Source organism: Prunus mume, linkage group LG5 (assembly GCF_029339155.1).
Source record: "Prunus mume cultivar Tortuosa linkage group LG5, ASM2933915v1, whole genome shotgun sequence".
In the NCBI taxonomy this organism is placed as follows: Eukaryota; Viridiplantae; Streptophyta; class Magnoliopsida; order Rosales; family Rosaceae; genus Prunus; species Prunus mume.
Genome location: NC_142702.1, coordinates 12747826 through 12771495, shown reverse-complemented (window position 1 = coordinate 12771495; position 23670 = coordinate 12747826). Strand labels below are relative to the sequence as shown.

The 23670-nt window shown below is 42.7% G+C and overlaps 1 protein-coding gene across 1 annotated transcript in view; it reads left to right on the top strand.

Annotated features, from left to right (window-relative positions):
* The window catches only part of LOC148916964 (small ribosomal subunit protein uS14m-like), a 55930-nt gene that overhangs the window by 25086 nt on the left and 7174 nt on the right, over positions 1-23670 (top strand). The gene's annotated exons all lie outside the window — the stretch shown is intronic.

The window sequence follows — 23670 nt, the reverse complement described above, 5'->3', positions numbered from 1 at the left end:
TCCCTGTGAATAACAAAGGAATTAAAATATGAAAATAACAAAGTTTCAAAAAACGGTAAAAACTTTAAAACTGAATTTCGGGCTAGTAAATGATCTCGGATGCCCAAAGAAGCTCATACGTCATGGAAAAGTGATGAGTTTAACTCGTGATACTGTTCTCTTCGAATCAACGGGTAATGAGCCCAATTCTGAGTTCGAAGCCCAAATATGCTGCTTACCCGATTTGCCTTTACGCAAGTGTTGCTTCAGCTCCTCTTCAATTGCTTTAGCCATTTGTTCTACATCAGTCCTTTTCACTTCCGAAAAACTAGAACCTCGAGTTATCATCAGGATAAATTGACTCATTATCATGGAACTCATGTAGATCCGCAACATTGAAAGTGCTCGATCTGCCTATAGAAGAAGGAAGGTTGACGACATAGGCATTGTCATTTATTTTTTTTCAGAACTTTGTAAGGGCCATACTTCTAAGGTTTCAGTTTGCTGTAGATACCAACTGGGAAACGTTCTCTCCTCAAGTAAACTATCACAGAGTCTCCTTCCTACAAACAACTTCACATGGCGGCGCTTGTCAGCAACGACCTTAAATTTAGCATTGGTCATCTCTAGCTTGTCCTTCACTTCTTCCCTCTCAGTCTGAACCTGTTCAGCCATATTTTCAGCAGCTACACTAGTCTTCTAGGCTCTTGGAAGCTTGACTAGGTCAACCACATGCCTAGGCACCGAAGTGTAAACAATGGCAAAGGGTGATTTTTCCCGTTGAAGAATGAACAACACTGTTGTAAATGAACTGCACCTATGGCAATGCAACATCCCATAACTTCGGCCTGTCTCCGCAAATGCTCCTAACCATATTTCTCAGGGTTTTGTTGGTGACCTTAGTCTAACCATCTCTCTACAGATGAGTGGTGCTACTATGATTCAAGTCCATACCAAACATCCTCCATAAGGTTATCCAAAAGTGGCTAAAGAATTTAGTGTCACGATTTGATGTAATAGATTTAGAAACACCATGCAACCGCACAACCTCCCTGAAAAAAAATTTGGCTATGTTGGAAGTGTCCGCAGTCTTCTTGCAAGCAATAAAAACAAAAACATAATCGACTCCTCGTTGTGTATGAGAGAGTCCCATAACAAAATCCATAGACAAGTCTTGCCAAATATCATCAAGAATAAGGAGAGGCATATAAAGACCAATATTTTGGGACTGTCCTTTAGATACTTGACAACTATGGCACTTACGCACAATGGTGTTGACATCTCACTTCAAGTGTGGCAAACAATAATGCTCCTCCATATTGGCAATGGTTTTATCACAGTCTAGATGGCCACTCAGCCCACTCCCATGCAAATCCCGAATTAGTTTCTCCCTTAAAGAAGAAATAGGAATGCATAATCGGTTGCCATTAAATAAATACCTGTCATTAACATGACAATATGTCATCGGCTGATTATACCCAAGCTTAGCCTAAATTTCATGAAAATCCTCATCAGTCTCATACAATTCCTTTAGAAATTCGAAGCCCACAACTTCTTGAGCCAAAGAAACAAGCAAAGTTGCTTGATGACTCAGTGCATCTGCTACACGGTTAAGAACTCCAGATTTATGTTTAATAACAAATGGAAACTTCTACAGAAAAGTAGCCCACCTAACATGCATCTTGTTCACACTCTTCTGGCTGTTGATAAATTTCAAGGCTTGGTGGTCAGTGTAAAGCATAAACTCCTGCTGCACCAGATAACATTCCCACTATTTCAAGGCTCGAACCATTGCATAAAACTCCTAGTCATAAGTGCTACATTTTTGGCGTGCTTCACTGAGTTTTTCTAAGAAAAATGCAACCGGTCTCTTCTCTTGAGGCAAAACAACTCCTACACCCACTCCACTCGCATCACATCCGACCTTGAATATCTTCTCAAAGTTGGGAAAGGCTAGAACTGGTGATGTGCTCAACTTTTCTTTAATAAGGGCAAAGCTTCGGTCTTACTCTTTACCCCAATTAAATTTTCCATGCTTTAGGCACTTAGTAATTGGTGCGGTCAGGGTACTGAAGTGGGGAACAAAGCACCTGTAAAAGGTTGCAAGGCCATGGAAACTCCTCACATCACTAGCTGTTTTCGGGGTAGGCCACTCCTGAATGGCTCGCACCTTATCTTCATCCACGTGGATACCATATGCACTAACAACATAACCCAGAAAAAGTAACTTGTTCGTGACAAAAGTACACTAGTAATAAACAGCTTTTTTCTTGCAGAACCTTCAAAGCTTCCTTTAAATGTATCATATGCTCCTTCTTGATTTTGCTGTAAATCAGAATGTCATCAAAATAAACTACAACAAATGAACCAATAAAGGGATGCAAAACCTGATTCATAAGTCTCATAAATGTGCTCGGTGCATTTAACAACCCAAACGTCATCACCAACCATTCATACAATCCATCCTTGCTCTTAAAAGCTATCTTCCACTCATCTCTAGGTTCAATCCGAATCTGGTGATACCCACTCCTCAAATCAATTTTGGTAAACACTTTAGAGCCCTCCAAAACATCCAACATGAACTCCAAGCGTGGAATTGGAAATCTGTACTTGATGGTGATTTTGTTGATTGCACGGCTATCAACACAAATGCACCATGTACTGTCCTTCTTCGGTACCAACAATATTGGAACTGCACATGGATTTATACTCTTTCGAATAAACCCCTTTTGCAACAAATCTTCTATCTTCTATATGAGAATCTCATTCTCCTTAGGGCTCATACGATAGTGGGGTAAATTGGGAAGACTAGCTCCAAGTACCAAATCAATTTGATCCTGTATATCTCTCATGGGTGCTAGCTCATTACGTAAATCATAAGAAATCAACTCCTGAAAATCAATTAAAATTTTATTTACCTCTCTAGGGCAAAACACACCCTCTAGCAAGGCAACCTACAACCCCTTCACATGCACAGGGTACACGACATCAACTTCTTTAATATCTTCCTCAAACTCTTGCTCACTGTTCGATATCATTGGAAAACTCAAGTTCTTTGGGTTCTCAAATTTTCTAGATTCACTAACAAGAGCCATAGCAATCTTGTGGGAACCCCAATTGAACAAATACACATTATCACAGACTTTATTTGTAGCATCTATATCATACTGCCAAGGACACCCTAGTAATACATGACTAGCATCCATATCGATCACGTCACATGAAACTTTCTATTTATAATGCTTGCCAATAAAGATGGGAACTTTGCATACATCTGTCGCCTGAACTACATGTCCTTTCTTTACCCACCTTAATGCATACAGAGACTCATGCTTCTGTGTTGGGAGCTGTAAATAATCGACCAATTTCTTTGACACAAGATTCACAATTGCCACTATCCATAATCACACTGCACACTCTATTGTCAATGGTGCAAAGTGAACGGAAAATCCTGTTGCATTGCCCGCCTCCTGTTTTGGGGATAGGAGGAGTCTCTGCAACACTAAATTCACCATCTCATCCCCATCCTCATCTGTAAATTCTGTTCCTTCATAATCTGCATTAAAATTACCTTCCTCGTCTCTGTCTTCAATCGTCTAAGCTAGATTGACCTGTTTGTTACAAGTTGGGCACCCATTGGAGTGATGCCTCATTTGGAACACCTGTAACAAATATCATTCGTCGGCCTAGCATACGGATTGCTCCTCTTGTTGCGATCTCTTCCCCAATTTCTGTTACAACCTTTGTCGCGTGGGGTAAAATTCTTTGTTTATCATTCTTATCACTCTCCCCAGAAACCTACTGCACACCCTTATTTTTCTCCATGGATGGAGTAGAGGATTCATAACTGCTCTTCTTGATACCACTAGTGCTCCAATATGCTTATCTTTCTCTAGTAGTTCAGCCATCAATGCCATATTATGTGCCTCATGAACCGTCCATAAAGTCTGAAGCTCAATTTTCTCCTACAAAAAACTTCTCAACCCAGTGATATACCTAGCGACCATCTGACCATCTGTTTCCTCCAAATTATTGCGCTCAACCAAACGTAAAAATTCATCGTATACTTAGAAACGGTCTGATTGCCTTGGTGGCAATTATGGTAGAGCCAATATAGGTACTGCTCATAATTGGTAGTAGGAATCTCCCCATCATAAGTTGCTTCATATGGCGCCAAGTCTACATTGCTTACCCTGCCCCTGCCGTGATTTTTGAAGCTGGTCCTACCATACAACTGCATTACCTTTCAGACGAAAGGCAACCATCTTCACCATCTTTGTCACTGGAACCTCCATAATTTTGAAGAAACGCTCTACCTCTACCAACCAGTCAAGAAAGTCTTCAATTTGTAGGTGGCCAATAAAGTATGGAATATTAGCCTTAATTCGAAAATCGTCCATGTATTGGTTACGATTATTTTGATTAGGTGCGATCGGGGGTGGTTCCTATAGTTCTTCTTTAGACTCGTCATCACTCTCAACAATAGGACGTTGTATGCGGGCACCTCCATTAGACGAAGTGGAGGGTTTTGATTTCTCATGCCTAACAATTAACCGCCGAACCTCTTCCACTGCCACAAAGAGAGTCTCAAACTCAGCACGAGTTACAACTTCCCATATGCCTCCAGTCCTATCACCTTCATCTTGGTTGTTCACCGAGCGGCCATACCTGCTCTAATGCCAATTGACGCAACGTGACAATTGATCGGCTAAAACCTTAGCCTAAAACATATAACTCTGGAATCCACCAGGAAATATGAGAGAACCTTAGATTTATTTGATAAACTGAAAGTAAAAACATAACCCTAACCACGGGTAAAGTATGTTTAAATACTCCTAGAAACCCTATGAATAACAAAGGAATTAAAATAGGAAAATAACAAAGTTTTCAAAAACTTTAAATACTTTAAAACTGAATTTCGGGCTACTATATAATCTTGGATGCCTGAAAAGCCCATATATCATGGCAAAGTGATAAGTTTTACTCGTGACGCCGTTCTCTTCGAATCGACGGGTCATGGGCCCAATTCTGAGCTTGGAGCCCAAATCTGTAGCTTACCCGATTTGCCTTTGCACGCGCATCGCTCAGCTCTTCTTCAATTGCTTCGCCATCTGTTTTACATCAGCTAACATTTCTTCTATTTCGTTAAGCGGATTTTTTTAATTTTAGGAAACTATATATGATAATAATATAAGGTCCCATTTGGTTCAAGGGTAAGCTTTCCACATCAGCATCCCTAGCAAATTAAAAAGTGATATTTGTCACCCCTTTAAGACTTTGAAGGAAAAAAATTCACCTCTGCCCCTTCCTCTATGTCCTCCTCCCCTACAACTCAAACCCCTCCCATTCTCTCTCTTCTCACATGCTCTCTCTCTCCCCTTGCTACTTCAAATCATCACTTTTTCTCTCTTATCTCTCCCTATTTTCCTCTCTTATCTCACCAGTGCTCTACCTCCTGTATCTCCTTCCTTTTATCTCTCTCTTATTGCCGGTAACAATGGAGGCAAGATCGTGGGCTAGCCACCTCAGATCTAAAGGGGAAGGTCGCGGGCCAACCACCTCAGATCTAAAGGCCGACGACGATGTAGGAGAGGGAGAGGGATGCAAAGGATGGAGAATGGAGGATGGGGTGCTGACTTTTACGATTGCGCCGACTGTCACGGGCAACTATGGTGGGGAATAGAGGTTGTAGTTGGAAAGAGAAATGGCTTGGATGTGTGAATAACAAAAAATACATTTTAAAAAGAGATGATTTGAGTAGCAAGGGGAGAGAAAGAGCGGGTGAAAAGAGAGAGAATGGGAGGGGTTTGAGTTGCAGGGGAGGAGGACATGGAGAAGGGGCGGCATAGGTGAATTTTTATTTTTTTTCAAAGTCTTAAAGGGGTGACTTGTGTCACTTTTAAATTTGCTAAGTATACTGATGTGGAAAGCTTACCTTGATATCCCTGTGCAGGGAAGTTTTTCTTGAGGGGAAGGTGGGTTGCGAAGGTTGATTTTGGTTTAGGGGGTAAAGAACTACATTAGGAAAATATTACAACCATCATATCATACAATAACCATTTATTAGGAGGAAATCACGTGATTGATAGGGCCATAATCATGGTGGTGTTATTCGTGGAAGATGCTCCTGTCACGTAGAGAGAAAGAGAGAGAGAGAGAGAGAGGTTTTTTTTAAGGTTTAAATTTAGTTTTCTATTTTTTATGAATTTTATTTTCTTAAGCATTTTTCAAATCCACATGGCATGAATATGTGGGCTCCACACACATGTCATGTGATCAATCCAATAGAAGTTTTGATGCAATCTCACAGCAGAACAATTTTGATGTGTAAAGTGTAACATAAAGAATCAATAATGTCAAAAAAAAAATATAAAGGACCAAATGTGATAATTTCGCAAACTTCAAGGATCATTATCTTGAATTTTTAAAAATTTAAAAACCTTGAATACCAGGACTATGCGAGCGAGCCTTTTCATATATGCACATTTTCTTGCCTTTTTTTTTCTGTATGTTTATTTCATTTAGCAAGAGAAATTTGGAAGATGATTTCATAACCTAATGGAGATGAAAATTAGAGTTGGATAAGTTTGGAGGCCAAGAAAAATTTAAAGACAAGAAGGAAAAAAAAGGTGGGGATTTGGGTAGGTCATGTTGAAATTGTCTCTTTGACATGGATTGTTATCATTTTTAAACGCTTTTTGGTTATCATCTTGCCATCCTCCCCACACCCCTTTTGCTCTTATTTTGTAGCAGATTTGACTTTTAATTTCCTCTCACGGACTGAACAAACTTCTAGATCCAATAAAGGAAGAAAAAGCAAACGACTGTGGTGTCTCCAACATCTTTGAACAAGATCAGATCTAGTTTGCTACACCACACCGTGAAATTCTTTCACATATTTGGCGAGAGAGAGAAGGGGCGGGGGGTGGCGGATTGGGTTTTGGTTCGGCTGCTCGGGAGAATATTATTTATTATTATTATTTTAAGATGAGTTAATAGTTTTAGATTCTATTATGCGAGAAGAAAGATGTCGAAAATTTATAATAGGGACAGTGGATCCGCTCCCCCAAACCAAACATGGGAATTGGAGATAATTGCATTTCCTATTCCTAGTTCTCATTTCCCAGAGTTCCCAAACATGGGAATGAATATCTCCATTCCCATATTGTAGGATTAGATATGGAAATTTATTCCCAAGCAATTCAATCATCGAACCAAATGGACCCACACGAGCACGACATTGCTCCCTTTTTAAAATTAAGGACAAACTACAATAAATCTCCCAACCTATAGGGTCATTTACGAGTTCATACCCGATTTTAGGGACATTTACCATTACATACTCAACATCACGGAAAACCTACAAATTGCCCCCTCCGTTAGCCAAACCTTTAGTTAATCTGTTAAATGCTGATGTGGCATTTTTGGGACCCGTTTTTTAACTGAGATAGACTCCACATAAGAAATAAAATTAATGAAATAAAAGAGAAAACATTTTAAAAAAAATCTAAAAACCCACAACCAAAAAAAAAAAAGAAAAAAAGAAAACCCATCTTCTTCGTCTCCAACAGACTTCACAATTTTCTCAACCTCTCTGCAAACCTTCTCTTCCTCCTTCACTTACCCCATTTTCTTTACTCTTTGTGTGAGAGTAATTTATCGAAGACTTTTAAGAACCAAATGGAGAAGAAATTGATCGAGATTTTGATCTGGGTTTCGGATGGTGCTTCTTATCGGGGTTCTATTTAGATGGTGAGAAAATTACCCTTTTCGAAGAAGAGTTCGTGGAATTTGAAGGAGATGAAACTGACCAATGTCTCGGTTTCGCCTTCGAACCTTTTTTCCCCTTTCTCACTGAAATTCGAGGATTCAAAAGCGATGGGACAGATCCAGATGCTACAGGGTCAGTTCCTCTCTCTCCCTCTCTTTCTCACTCTTTAAACCCAATTCTTTCTTTCTTTCTGGAACCAAAACTAGAATGATTGCTTGAATTTTGGTTGAATTAAAATAACCAGATCAATTTTTTTATTTTATTATGATTTTCCTTGTTGGGTATGTTTAGTTATGAATCCATTTTCCTAGCTCAAGAGCTCTTATTTGGCTGCAACATGAAACTAGAGAAAGCACAGTAACCAAATCAGGTTTCTCACTAGCTACTTCCATAGCATGTGTAAGGGACTTTTTCTTCTGGCAGCTAAGATGGGTCGGGTTGCCGTAAAGAGTAGCCTGATGAAATTGTCCCCTTTGCCTGAGTTTGGAAATTAAGCCCCAAAAATACTTCGAAAGGGCAGCAGATCCTTAGGAAGTATTATGGTTACCTTCATCAACCAAAATAATAATAGCTTACAGGTAGTTTCTTTGTGCTTACAGATAAACTCTTAAGCTCAGCGTGAATGGCATATGGCATGGAAAGCAAAATCAACATGAGTTTAGCACTAAGAGAAAATTTAGGCTTGCTTTGAGAGAAAAGAAAGTGTTAGGGAGAGGAAGGAGGAGTTTCGTGAGAGATTTGGCTAAAATGGAGAACAAAGTTCTTCCAACAGCTTGACAGATGCTCTGTCTGCTAGAAGAGAAGAATGGAGAAGAAGATGAACAGTGCACAAGACTTGCTGGTTTTTGTAAGTTAGAGAGAAAGCTTGCTCCCTGAAGCTGGGTTAGAGTTGTTGGGTAGGAGAAGCCTCAATTTATAGCCGTTGGAAACCACCATTTTTCAAGAAACCCTAATGGCTTATACCCATTTTGGCCAAGCCTTTCCCTCTTTTTTCATCCATTTCCTTGGCCTTTCCCATTTTGATGAAATCCTCTTTGTTTATCAGATCAGAGTTTTTGAAGCTCAAGGCCCCTTTTTCCCGCAGCTGCCTCAATGGTAAACTTCCATTTCTAGCCATCCTTTTTATTGCATTCTTCCCTTTTTCTATGGTTAAGTCTGATGGGAAAAGGAGCTGGGATATGTAAGCTGGTTTGAAGAGTGTTTCGCGCTAATACCCCTTGGTTCCTTGCATGTTTTAGCTTTGAAACTTGCTCCCTCTTTGTGCTGGAACCTCACAGCAAGCTCTATTCAATAAACTTGCTGACCCTTTTCACGTGGCTTCCATTTTTCCAGCAAAGGGCTGAGGCTTGTATGGATTATCTTGGAATTTTGTATGGGCCAAGGGGGTCCTTTAAGCAAGTAGGCTATTTTTTTGTTAAACATTGGGCTTTTAGGTTGCTTTAATAGGCTATTTTGCTTGGGCTTTTGGGCTACTTTTCTTTCTTGTGCTTACCTACATATTTGGGCCTAAGAAATGGGCCTGAGTCTAGAGGCTCCCAAGCAACCCGAGACCTTCCATTTCTCGGCCCATCAATGGGCCTCATGTTGATTTATTATCATCCATACCACAACCCACTCAAGCAAGCCCGGGGCATTTAAGTGGCTTGGGCCCACTTAGGCTTGTAGCGTGGTTGGGTGTGAGATAACACTTTCGTGCTTGGCATGGCATGTCGCTTGGCATATTTTAGTTTATCATCCTTGGGCAGGACTGCGATGTTTAATTTTTTTCATGGGCTTGTAGAGCCGGCATATTTTATCTCCACCCCTAGCATAGCGAATTTATTTAGCATGGCACTCGAATTATAACTCACACGTGGCGAGTCTTCATATACCTCCCTTTACACTTTTTCCTACTGGAGTGCCATATTGGGCTGATAATTACTCGGGCCTAATCCATGGATTTTTTTGGGCCTCAACATTAGCCCTCTTAATTATAAGGGACATGAACAGGTGCTGGAATGGGCCGAATAATTAAACCCAACCCAAAAAATCAAATTTGTATTCACAGAGAACTCCTCTTCTTCCTGTGTGCAAAATGACGGCGTGTCATGATTAACCCCACCAATTACTTGCGGTTTCCCAACACCAACTGCCTTCTTCTTCTTATTTTATTATTTTCTTCCCTTTTCTTTCTCTTTTCTTGCACCAGACACCAACTTCTTCAATTTCTTTCTCTTTTCACGCTCCAGACAAAACTTCCCTCTAGCTCTGCTCCCTTCGTTTTCCTTTGCTCCTCCTAGAATTCAAACCTAGTGAAAGAGTGAAATCAGGCTGAAATTATTCACCTCCAGCCGCTGAGAAGAAGACCCAAGTCGAACTCGACCACTCGTCCCGTCTTCATTCAAAAAGAGTCCGTTCGTTCTGCTAGAAGGGTTTCCTTTCGCTGGTTTCTCCTTCAAATCCCCGATTTTTCTTCCCTTCGGGGTGTATTCAAGGCCATCCCTTGGGATTTTTAATGAGGTATGCCTTTCCTCTTGTTTCCCCTTGAATTTGGTTGGGTTCCTCACACCCATGGGTATTTCCCCTCTTTTGGCAGTCAAGCACCAAACCCTCTTTTGACCTATTTTGTTTTTGCAGTAACGTGGATGCTTATAGCGTGGGTGCTAGCAAGGAAGTGTCCGCACCAATCTTCTGAGATTCCCTTCCTTTTTATTTGTTAGGGCTGGAAAGGTACGCATTTTTCGTGGGAGGAAACCGTTGGCTTAGGTTTCTCCCCTTTTCTTTTCCTTTACTCTTATCTTATACAGATTCTCTTTTTATATACGAAAAGGCGATTCTTGGCATGATGTGCTTTCTCCTTTGTTTATTTACTGCGGTATATCGTTTGAGGCATAGGTGATCAAAGTCGGAAACCCTTGACATTTCTGCTGCTGGAACTTTCAAACCCTTCAGTCCTCTAACTTAGATTTTTGGTAAATAACTCTGCCAACTCTGGGTATTTTAGAATAGGTGTAGACTGGTGCTTGGCTTAGGCTTACTTTCCTTGAGACCACGTGCCCGATCAATCATGGATTTTTATGTGTGTTGTGTGCGGAGAATAGAAATTGACAGAGCGCATGTTTTGTGCTTCCTGATTGCAAATTTTTTTATTATTCTTTATTTCTTTGAAAAAGGACTTGCTTGTCGTGCTTGTTGATCACAGAGTAAGACTTTTGCTTGTTATGAGCTTGAATTTTAAATTGTATGTTCGCTTGGATGACCTCAACTTACCGTGCTTGATACGTGTCTATCTTGCTTTTTTTTTTCTTTCTATGTGCAGGTATTTATCGTTCCGCCAAGAGTCATCATGACAACCACTAATCCGTCATCCATCCTTAGGGATCATCTCTATTCCATAGATGATAGGTTGAAAAGAGGGAGGCCACTTCCTTTGCTTAAGAGCGCTGATGAAGATATAATCATTGATGGAGAGCCGTGAAGCTACTCGAATTAATCCCGCATCCATATCAAGGTGCTGCATAGAGAGAGGTCTATTTTTGGCGGTCCCTTGTTTTTTCAAGATCCATGCAGCACCAGCAAGGGTTGGTGAGTGGGTTGCCCATGAGTTGAGGGACCCGTCTACCTGTGATATTCTAAGATAGGCAGGGGTGCTGGATGCCATCTTTGTTTCTAAGGCTTGTGACATCCACATTGAAGCCAAGATGCTTCGACACGTGGTTAGGAGGTGGAGCATCAAGACACACACTTTCATTTGTTCATGGGGAGAGTTTACCCCCACTCTTGAGGACGTAGCTAACATTTTCCACCTCCTACTTTGCGGCAGCCATGATCCCTTCCATATTGTGTTAACTCCAGAGGACGAGCTAAAGCTTGCAGCCTTACGGAAGGGTTCCCCAACCTCTCCTAGTACTTCTCTAAGATTCAGTAATTGGATTCAGTTTTTTGGGGACAGTAACCAAGATGAGCCGTGTCACCTTGCTGCGTTTGTATCATTATGGCTCGGGAGATTCTTCTTTTGTGATTTCTCCCAAGACTGCTTGCACGAGAGAGTGTTTCTGTTGGCCTTGGCGATAGCACGGGGTAGCATGATTCCTTTAGCCCCCATGTTCTTGGGGCACCTATATCTCTTGCTCGACCAGATTCAATTTCTTGAGAAAGGGCGACTGGAACTATGGCTGTGGAGACTTTTGCAAATTCCCATTTTCTGCAGATCTTCTTATGGGAGTACTTTAAAGGAATAGAGGTATCTCCACTCCCCTATCCAAAGCCTAGGTCACTTGGTGCTTCAGACGTGGGTTCCTACGTGCCGGATAGTCTTCCTTTGATCTGTAGATGGTCCCGTTGACTGCAAAGGAAGGGTCAAAAAATTTAGAGTTGTTGGGCGATGTTGAGAAACTCATCTTCTGTCCCTACTGTGTTTCATCATAGGGATTTAGCGGTATACCCCTTTATGCTGGTTACGATGTTTTGATCGAGGCCATGGTCATCTCAGCGCAAGGTTGTCCACTCGTAGAAGGGCGCTGTTAGCGCTGCATGCCTTCCTTTGCTCACGCTTGGTGATGATCACTCGAGGTTTCGTGCATTATTCTCCTTATCGAGTTAGACGACAGATTTGACGGCGTGCCTTCTTGTCCCACCATGGAGATTCTTTGGCATTACACAAGCTTTTTGGACTGGGAACAGCGTGCGGGAGATGGCAGACCTCTCGCTCTTGCTCGCTTACCAGAACGTGTTGGTGGTCTCTCGAAGGCCTACCAAAGTTATTGGAATCACTGCTTCGCCTCATTTAGCCGATTCCACTCTGCCCATTGTGATATGTTAACTCCTACCATCATCCATCATGCTTGCTTGGTATCGGAAGAGAAGGCCATCTCCTTGGGTGAGAAACGAAATCTGCCATTCATTTCCAAAAATGGAGCGGTTGTTGGTGATTTTTCCAAAAGTGGAGCTCTCATAGTGTTGGAAGAAGCACAGCTGTATGGCGAAAGAGAGAGAAGAGCAGAAGTGCTCAAAGGAAGAAGCGAACTGGCGATGAACCTAAAAGTTCATTCCCAAGGTGATAGCGAGTGGCCCTCTTAGCTCAAAAACGGGTGCCCTCCCAGGGCCTTTATTGCAGCAGCCTATGGCTTCGGCAGCAGCAAGGAGGTTAACAAGGTGTCGGAAGCTTCATCTCCCCACAGTAAGTTTTGTCCTTTCTCGTCATATATAAATTTATTATTTTTTTTTTAAAACTTTGTTTTCAAACTGCTTCCCAACTCTTCCCCCCTTTATATACATATTTTCTTCTTTACAGGTACTTCCCAAAATAAAGGCAAAGGCAAGGAAGCTCTCGTGATCCCGAAGCGTCGAAGCATGCGCATTCTCCAAACACGGTTTGCCAATACCCGCAGGACATATCACTTTTCAGCATGTGCAGTTTTATTTCCTCTTGTCGTGGCTATGTATTTTCTTATCAGTGTTCCAACAACTATGACTTTGTGATGTAGTATTGAACCGCTGGAATTTGTATTATTTTCCGGATGCTTCGAGACACGTCGTAACCTGCATGCTATATATATATATTGCTTGGTTGGACATAAATTGTTTCTGTGAATCCGCTTGAGATTTTCTGACAAGTTGGGTATCATTGAAAACAAGGTATATGCGGCCGAAATTTTGACAGGAGCAAAATTTCGAAAGTTTCTTTTGCGTGGTTTATCTAGATTCTAGGCTTTAAAAAAATAGCTTCTCGCCTTGCCTAAAAGGTCAAGGTAATATGTGCATGATTTTTACCCAGGCTTTATAAAACTTCCAGGTGTTGTGCGCATTATGTTGTTCCACCACCTCGAAATTATGTGCTCCTTTGCAATAGATTGGCTTTTCATGCCTTATGCCATTTTTTGCTTAAGCATGATGCTTGTTGATGGTTCGCGAATCCATCTAAGCGACTTTGCCCGGCATGTTTTACTGCTAAGTAGCATGTTTTGTTTTGTTCTGTCTTCTTTTTTTTTTTTTTTTTTTTAGGATATTTGAAATATGCAAAGTAATAGTAAAGCTTTAGAGACACTATATATTATTTTTTTCAAAATATTTCTTCATTCTCATTGCAAAGCCCTTGCTACCATGATGGCGCATCATACAAAAGTGTCTTTTCAAAATATGAAAACAAGACAGAAGGAGTTCTTTTTTTATATAAAAAAAACAGAGGAAAAATACGATAATAAAAGTACTGGGCATAAAATTCACTTAGCAATAGTAGGGCTTGAGCCACTTCCCATTGATGGGATCCGTCAGCGTGCCTTCTTTGATAGAGACCAAGCGATAATAGCCACTGCTATAAACCTCTTTGACTACGAATGGGCCTTCCCATTGCAAGGCAAACTTGGAAGGTCCCGACACTTGTCTTCTTACATGCTCCACGACTTTTAGCACAAGGTCTCCTGGCTTGAAGGATCGAGGCTTGACTGTCCTGTTGTAAGCTTGGGCTATAGTTTTGTGGTACAATGTCGTCCTCCTTTCGGCTTCCGTTCTTTGTTCATCCAAAGCTTCGAGATCCAGCAGGCGCCAATCCGAGCATGACTTTTCACCCCATTCAAGGTCGTTAACAGCTGATACTCTGGCAGTAGGAATGGTAATCTCTATCGGTGAAATGGCATCGGACCCATACATAAGTGAATAAGGCGAGAAACCTGTGGCACTTCTTGAAGAGATGCGGTAAGCCTATAAAGCATCCGACAAATGGACACTCCAACCTTCTTCATACTCATGGACCATTTTGCTTAGGATCCTCAATAACGTCTTGTTTTTGGCCTCCGCTTGACCATTTCCTTGTGGGTAATAGGGCTTGGAGCAACGATGCTTAACACCATAGCCACTAAGCGTAGAGCTTACTTGCTTATTGACAAATGGGGTGGCATTATCGGTGGCAATCTTATATGGGATCCCAAATCTGCACACAATGTATTCACGGATGAAATTTGTGATGGCAGCCCCCGTGGCTTTTCGAAGGGGAACCGCCTCATCGGATGGTGGATGAATAGTCTCGATCAAGTCAAGCCCCCAAGTGTGAAAGGGCCAAGGAGTGCGCATGTCCTGCAGCAACGTGGGAGGCTTGTGACTTAGATTGGCATGAACTTGGCATGTGTGGCACTTCTTCACGAAGTTGTATGCATCATTCTTCATAGTAGGCCAATAATACCCAACACTCAGCAGCTGCCGGTGAAGCTTTTTCCTTCCTTGGTGCTCACCACATTCTCCGGCATGAATTTCTTGCATGACTTGTTGTGCCTCTGATTCTCCTAAGCATTTTAATGGCTCACCATTGAATCCTTTGCGGTAGAGAGTCGACCCATCTACGAAGTACCTTCTCATTGTCTTTTTGAGCTTGCGAGCATGTTTGGGATTGGTTGGCAAAACTCCGTTGATGAAGGATGTCAAGTATGGAGCCCTCCAATCTTCCGCAAAGGAGACGGTGAATGATTCTTCGGTGGAGGGTATTGTTGCACACTTGGGACAATTGTTTCCTTATTTATGGCCAATAATAACCCTTACTGCAAACAATGCCGATTATCCCAAAGTGCAAGTGACCTCATGTACCTCTTAGAGCTTTACTCGTGCTTCTGTTGTCCCTATGCAGCGGGTCAAAATACCTCCTGGAAGGCATTTGTACAGCTCTCCGAAAATGATCACATAATCCTTCAATTCCTTGATGTCACTTCCCTTGCCTATTTTTCTTTCACAGGCTTCCTCCAATCATCCTCTTCCAGCTGCTCCTCTTGAGCCATTGCTTCGATTACTGGCATGTCCTTCTTGATCACGGCAATGTTAGGTTGTTCTTCAACGAACGAGAGCTTCGATACCAAAGTGGCCAACACATCAGCATATCTATTAGTAACCCCCGGAATATGTTCTAACACAACTTGTTTGAAAGAGCGAACAAGCCTTTCAAGAGTCAGACGATCTGGCGCCAATGTTGGCTCCTTCACAGTGAAATTTCCTTGCAACTGACTCAGTACCAGGTTTGAGTCCCCAATAATTTTAATCCTTTCCACACTCATCTCCTTTGTTGTAGACATCCCTATCATGAAAGCCTCATACTCCGCCGTATTATTTGTGCATGGAAAATTCAGCTTGAACAAGAGGGCTGTAGCTTGCCCCTCGGGATTAATGAGCACTACACCTGCTCCTCCACCCTTTGATGTAGAAGACCCATCAAAATAAAGGGTCCATGGTTCCTCCTCCATGATGACAGCAACTATTTCCGGTAGCTCCCCCAGAACTTCCTTGGAGATAGTTGATTCTTCAACTTCAGGAAATAGAGCCAGCATGTCAATCACAGCTTGTCCTTTGATGGCCTTTGGAGTGGTGCATGTGATATTGAATTCGGAGAGTTGGAGCAACCAATGTGCAAGATGTCCAGATAACACCGGCCTTGTGAGCAAATATCTTACGGGGTCGGACTTTACTATGAGCTGTAGCTTGTGAGCAAGGAAGTAATGCCACAAGCACTGCGCAGCATAGACAAGAGCAAGGCACACGAGTTTCATCTTTGGGTATCTCGTTTCAGCTCTTCTTAGCTGTCTATTTACATAATAAATAGGACTTTCCTCTCCACTGTGATTGTCTTGAGCAAGCAAAGCCCCAACCACTGTGTTTGTTGCGGCCAAATAAAGCTTGAGTGGAAGTCCCGAAATGGGTGCTCTCATGGAGGGCAGCTTGGTGATTATTTGCTGCAGTTGCTTATAGGCTTCTTATCACTTCTTGCTCCACTCGTACGGCTTGCCCTTCTTGAGCAATGGAGTAAACACACTCATCGTGGCAGCAAGTCCTGGGATGAAACGCCGAATATATGATAATCTTCCCATAAAGCTTTTCAATTCTTTTGGGCTTCTAAGAAGTGCAAGAGAGTTGATGGCTCTAGTCTTTTCAGGATCCACATCTATGCCACGCTGGTGTACTTGAAACCCCAAGAATTTACCAAATGAAACTCCAAACGCGCACTTCTTTGGATTCATCTTCAGCCCGTACAGTCGGCACCTTTCCAGCACCCTCCTTAACACCTCTTGATGGCTTTCTTTGGTTTTGGACTTCACTACAAGATCATCCACATAGTCTTCTGCTTCTTTTCCCATCATGTCATGAAACACCGCCGTCATGGCCCTTTGGTAGGTTGCGCCAGCATTCTTGAGACCAAACGGCATGACCGTGTAATAAAAATTACCATAAGGCGTCCGAAAGGCAGTCTTCTCAGCATCCTTAGGCAACATTTTGATCTGGTTGTAGCCACTAAACCCATCCATGAATGATAGCAAGCCCTGACCCAAGGTTGAATCGATCAAGATATCCATGTTGGGCAGTAGGAATTCATCTTTTGGGCAAGCTCGGTTGAGGTTTCTGTAGTCCGTGCATATTCTAATTACTCCGGTCTTCTTTTTCACAGGAACAATATTTGCTAGCCACGTCGGGTGCTTGATTGGCTTGATGAATCCAGCAGCTAACAACTTTTCAATTTCCACCTTGATTTGCTTTTCAATTTCAGGATGAAAATTCCTCCTTGGCTGCATAACAGGCTTTGTACCAAGCTCGATATTCAACGTATGACTTACTAGGTTTGGATTTAAGCCGGGCATTTCCTCGTAGTTCCAAGCGAACACATCTCAGAATTCTTTTAGCAAAGACACCAAGGCCTCCCTCTCTTCACTTGAACGCTGATGGATATGGGCCTTGGGGCAGATGGATCCTCACTCAAATCAATTCTTTCCAACGGCTCACTGCTGTTGACCCATCTTACATGTGTCTAGGTGTCATCAGTTCTTGAAAGCACAAGGCACGGTGCCTTGTCATCTGGATCCTTATGGCTGTTTGCTTGCATTGCTTCTCCTCCATACCCTGGGCTTTCTCGTAGAACATGATTAAGCCCCCAATCCCGTCATAAGCAATATACGGTGCGCCCATCGGCAGCGTTACTTTCGAGCATTGAGGATGATCGTAGGCATGATTGTTGACTTCCGAGTGCTTCATTCTTTCTCGATCGACAATGGTGATGAGTTCCTCGTTGCTTAGATCACGAATTTCAATCCATGAAGGAAGATAGGTCTAGAAATCCTTGAATGGGCAACTTCCAGCACCTGTGCATTCGGTGTAAAATTCTGCCTCGAAGTAGTGAGCTTCATTTTTATTGAACAGTGCTTGATTTCCAGGTATGTGTACTGGTCTCAGCCCAATCCTTCCCTTCACGTATTGATGATAAGTAGAGACCACAAGCTTATGCTTGTTGAGCCATGGCCTTCGGAGCAAAGCATGGTAAGCTACATCCACATCTACGACATAGAACTTGGTAAGTGACCGAATTAGCCCAACCTTCAAATTTACTTGCATGTACCCGACGGTGACCTCACTCTTATTCCCAAAACCACTGATGCTTGTTTGAGATTGCACGATTTTGGATAATGGAATGCCGGCTGCCGTAAGCACAGACAAAGGTAGTATATTGACAGAGAAACCCATGTCTACCAAGGCTCTTCTTATAAACACATCGTTGATTTTCCCCTCCAAATAAAGCGGCCTCCTATGGTCCGAATACGGAACCTCCATGTCCTCGTTCGTAAAGACGATTGCATTTTCATTTCCCAAAAATGACCTTTGTGGCTGAGCGGTGAAGCAATGAGGATCAGACTCTGCAGAGATGTTCATAAGAGCTACAGCAGCTGCTTCTCTCGCTTGAGGCCCAAAGCCAAGTTGGTCAAAGAGTGACTTGAACTTCAGGTTTCTTTGGAGGACCTGCATTTGTGGGCTCATGTTTCAGACTTAAATATCGTTCCATCACACCTGCTTCAGCGTTTGTAAGATTATGAAACGTCACAGCAGTTGTTTCTGTTGTCTCGATGAAGCCCCGAGTAGCATTCTTCTGGCATGTCCAAAACAAAAACTTCGTTGCCTAAGTCATCACCCATCCGTCAGCGAGCGGCCACGGCGTGTTGTAACTTGAAGGCTTCAAATATTTACACCAATATGCCTTCTCCATGTTCCCACAAGGTTCCCACATAGCTTCCGGCGGCTTCTAGTCATTCCTCCATAGGTGGCACAATTCATCATCATCGAGCAAATCATCGAAACATGTAATGACAGCAGTTACCTCTTTTCCCCTTCATTTTGGCAAGGAGTCTTCATCAATTGTTTGCTTCCTAAATGGTTTGACAGACATGCTTGTCTTCCTTACAGCTTCCAGCAGCCGAGAAAATTGACTAATGCCAATATTCTCCAAATAAACTCGATAATCTTTCTCATCGTAGCAATCCAACGCCAGGTCCCGGAATCTGCGTACAAAGTCCACGGGATCCTCGCCATGTTTTTTATGAGTGTTGTTGAGTTGAGTGGTGGTAACCCTTTCTTCATGCTGGAAATACTTCTTACAGAACATGCTTGCCAAATCCTCCCAAGAGCGAATAGAGCCTGGTGCTAACGTCATATACCACGTGTAAGTACGATCGGTAAGGCTCTTCGAAAATTCTCTAAGTCGGAGATTATAATCTCCAGCATGTGGCCCCAAAGCATTGATGAAGCGGTTGACATGCTCCTTCAGGCTCCCCTTCCTTCCGTCAAAGAGAACAAAGTTTGGTGCCTCATAGCCTTTAGGATAGGGCTGCTGGAGTAAACTCGATGGGTGTGGTGGTTGAGGAAGATATTTCCAGTCCTTCTGACTCCGACTCAATTCCTTTTCCAAAGATGGCAACGACATCTTCTTAGGTGACAAAAAATGGTCCCTTTTGTTCAAACCCCTTTCCAGCTGCAGCAGATTCCTCTTGTGGGTGTCTCTCGTTATCATCGCTGGCTTACCAACACTTTTTCAGCTCCTTGATTGTCCCTGCCATCTCCCTCTGAGTTTCTCCTATCGCATGGATGGCTGCAACAAGGTCTGTGAGGGTGAAAGTTCCCTTACTTGCACGTTCTTCTTCTCTGGATGAGGCATGTTGCCTTAATTCTGAGTCACCATGGTTTGGCCCGTCTTGGGAGGTCATGTTGTTGCTTTTGGTCTTCTTTCTTGAAGGCATTGATGAAGATAATGGCCCAATCCCCAGCAGAGTCACCAGTTTATGTAGGGGACCTTTTTTTTCTGGCAGCTAAGATGGGCCGGGCTGCCGTAAAGAGTAGACTGATGAAATTGTCCCCTTTGTCTGAGTTCGGAAATTAAGCCCCAAAAATACTTCAAAAGGGCAGCAGATCCTTAGGAAGTATTATGGTTACCTTCATCAACCAAAATAATAATAGCTTACAAGTAGTTTCTTTGTGCTTACAGATAAACTCTTAAGCTCAGCGTGAATGACATGTGGCATGGAAAGAAAAATCAACATGAGTTTAGCACTAAGAGAAAATTTAGGCTTGCTTTGAGAGACAAGAAAGTGTTAGGGAGAGGAAGGAGGAGTTTCGTGAGAGATTTGGCTAAAATGGAGAACAGAGTTCTTCCGGCAGCTTGTCAAATGCTCTATCTGCCAGAAGAGAAGAATGGAGAAGAAGATAAACAGCACGAGACTTGCTGGTTTTTGTAAGTTAGAGAGAAAGCTTGCTCCCTGAAGTTGGGTTGGAGTTGTTGGGCAGAAGAAGCCTCAATTTATAGCCGCTGGAAACCACCATTTTTCAAGAAACCCTAATGGCTTATACCCATTTTGGCCAAGCCTTTCCCTCCTTTTTCATCCCTTTCCTTGGCTTTTCCCATTTTGATGAAATCCTCTTTGTTTATCATATCAAAGTTTTTGAAGCTCAAGGCCCCTTTTTCCCACAGCTGTCTCAATGGTAAACTTCCATTTCCAGCCATCCTTTTTATTGCTTTCTTCTCTTTTTCTATGGCTAAGTTTGATGGGAAAAGGAGATGGGATATGTATGCTGGTTTGAAGAGTGTTTCACGCTAATACCCCTTGGTTCCTTGCATGTTTTAGCTTTGAAACTTGCTCCCTCTTTGTGCTGGAACCTCCCAGCAGCTCTATTCAATAAACTTGCTAACCCTTTTCACGTGGCTTCCATTTTTCCAGCAAAGGGCTGAGTTTATGGATTATCTTGGAATTTTGTATGGGCCAAGGGGGTCCCTTAAGCAAGTGGGCTATTTTTTTGTTAAACATTAGGCTTTTAGGTTGCTTTAATAAGCTATTTTGTTTGGGCTTTTGGGCTACTTTTCTTTCTTGTGCTTACCCACATATTTAGGCCTAAGAAATGGGCCTGAGTCTCGAGGCTCCTAAGCAACCTGAGACTTTCCATTTCTCGGGCCATCAATGGGCCTCATGTTGATTTATTACCATTCATACCACAACCCACTCAAGCAAGCCCCGGACATTTAAGTGGCTTGGGCCCACTTAGGCTTGTAGCGTGGTTGGGTGTGAGATAACACTTTCGTGCTTGGCATGGCATGTCGCTTGGCATATTTTAGTTTATCACCCTTGGGCAGGACTGCGATGTTTAATTTTTTTCATGGGCTTGTAGAGCCGGCATATTTTATCTCCACCCCTAGCATGACGAATTTATTTAGCATGGCACGCGAATTATAACTCACACGTGGCGAGTCTTCATATACCTCCCTTTATGCTTTTTCCTACTGGAGTGCCGTGTTGGGCTGATAATTACTCGGGCCCAATCCATGGATTTTTTTGGGCCTCAACAGCATGAAACAATCTCAGCGCCTCATTCAAATCTCCTTTATTAGCATACCCACTAATCATAGCAGTCCATGAAACACAAGTTCTATTTGACATGCCATCAAATAAAAATCTAGAAGAAAGTATATCACCACACTTGGCATACATTGATATAAGGGCATCGACAACAAAAATGTCAGAATCACAGCCCGTTAGAATTCCATGATAATGAATCAACACACCCTGTAGCAATTTATCAGGTTGGCATAGGAGCAGTGTGGGTTTGGGGGTGTAGTTGGTGATGGTGAGGGATTTAGTCAGGATTCATGTTGTGGGTTGGGTTGGGTCAGAGAAGGTGGCAAGAGGAGAGAGAGGATGACGGTTGAGAAGGGAGGGGGATATCGGAGAAGATGAATTTTTTTCTGTTTGTTTTGGGTTGCCATTGGGGTCTTGAGGGAGGTTGTGAAAGGGGAGGGTGGTGGGTTCTTCTGGGTTTGTTTGTTTGTTTTGTATTTAAATTATTCAATTTTAAAATAATTTTAATGATTTAAAATTATTTTTGAAAAGTATATAATTTTTTATTAATTTTTTTGTCCACCTATAGGTCCATGTCATTAAAAAATGGAAGCGTCAGCATTTAATGATTCACTAACGGTTTGGCTAACGGAGGGGGTAAATGTCCCTAAAATCGGGTACGAACTCATAAATGACCCTAGGGTTTACTGTAGTTTGTCCCAAAATTAATTTTTGCCAAAAAACAGTTCACAATAAGCCGTGACCAAGCTTAAAACCCTACCAAAATCCGAGTTTGCTAGCATTCGACCAAAAAGGAGGAAATGTCAGTTTATGAGGAAAATGCCAATATCCGAGACCACCATCTCCTGTTGCTTGCGGCGAAATACGAGCTAAGACGAAATCTGTACAAGGCCCTCTGCAAGGACCCAAGCCTTCCCGACCTGCGAGGAGAAGTGCTTTAAGCTCTCCAAGCGCCTGTAACACTCATTCACGCGCCGAAACCGCTGCATCTTCTCCGGCCGGCACGCGCTGTCTACGAGACCTTCCGTATGTCCCGTATCGTCTTTTGTACTCTAGCCTCTAAAGGCATGCTCAATAGCATTAAGAAAACGTCTTGGTAGCCATCGAACTGCTGCGTTTCTAAGTTCTTCGTCTCCATTGCTTTTATCTTTTTTTGTTTGCAATTTTTCTATTTCCGGAAATGGGTTTTTTAAGAAATTGAAATGGTATTTATGTTGGCTGAGCAAATCTCACGGCCTAGTGCCCCGGGCTGAGGGGATGTGCATTAACACGTGACGTCCTTCTTTTGGATGCGGTGCGGTTGTGCGCGGGCGTGCCAGACGGCCTACCGTGCGTCGAGATGGTGATGAGGTTTGGGTAGAAGATGGTTAAATGATGCGCCTGTTTCGAGTTCGACTCCTAATCAAACGATTGTGGCCGAGAGAGGAACTAATCTCGGCCGTCAGGTTCACGGCCTGAGCTACAAGACCGTTTAGTGGTGGTGTTGGTGGCGGGTTTTAGGCGGTGCTCCGGTGCGTTGCTCAAAGAGCAACGGTCGTATGATATATGGGGTGAATGAGATGATAACAGAGATGGTGCTCCGGCATCAAAGGTCATATGATATATTGATGAATGGATCTTCCTTACAATCTACCACTACTCCTAGGAAAGCAAATAAAGGTAATGAAAGTACATTACAGGAAAATATAATTTGCTCCGTGGGAGGCTTTTGGTTTGGTGTTTGAATCCTTTGAATGTAGTCTTGAGCTTAGTATTTATAGGGGGAGTCTTGGAGGGACAATCAAGGCTGAAAAGATCTGCGTGGTGGAGCCTGATCGAGGCAAGTGGGTAGTCAAATCGGCATTTGGGATCGTGAAGCATGGTGGTGCGATCCCCATAAATCCCGGTAAATCTCGGCCATCACCCTGATCGTGGGTTCTGCCCCCTTGGCCGTGGGAAAGCATTTAATGCCCTGGTCTGGTGGTTGGTGATCTGACCTCAAGTTGTAAGAACACTTGTGAGAATGTTTGCGCCTAACCACTCTGATTTCCATCACCAAATCTTGACTTCAGTCGCTTCCCCTCTTCTCTCGTGCATTAAATGCTTCTTGCGACTAGTGAGTTTGCTGCGATAGTCAGAGACATTACTTCATTAAATGGGGCGTGGGACCCTGAGGCCACGTTGCGATTTAACCACAGATTCGCAGCCGTGTCTTTTACGGCCTTCGCTTCGCCTGTAATACGGTCGCGAGGCCGAGAGGATTCTGCCTTTGTAGCTTTTCTTTTGTTTTTAGGAAGGCGAAATGCCTAACGAAACGGTAGGTGC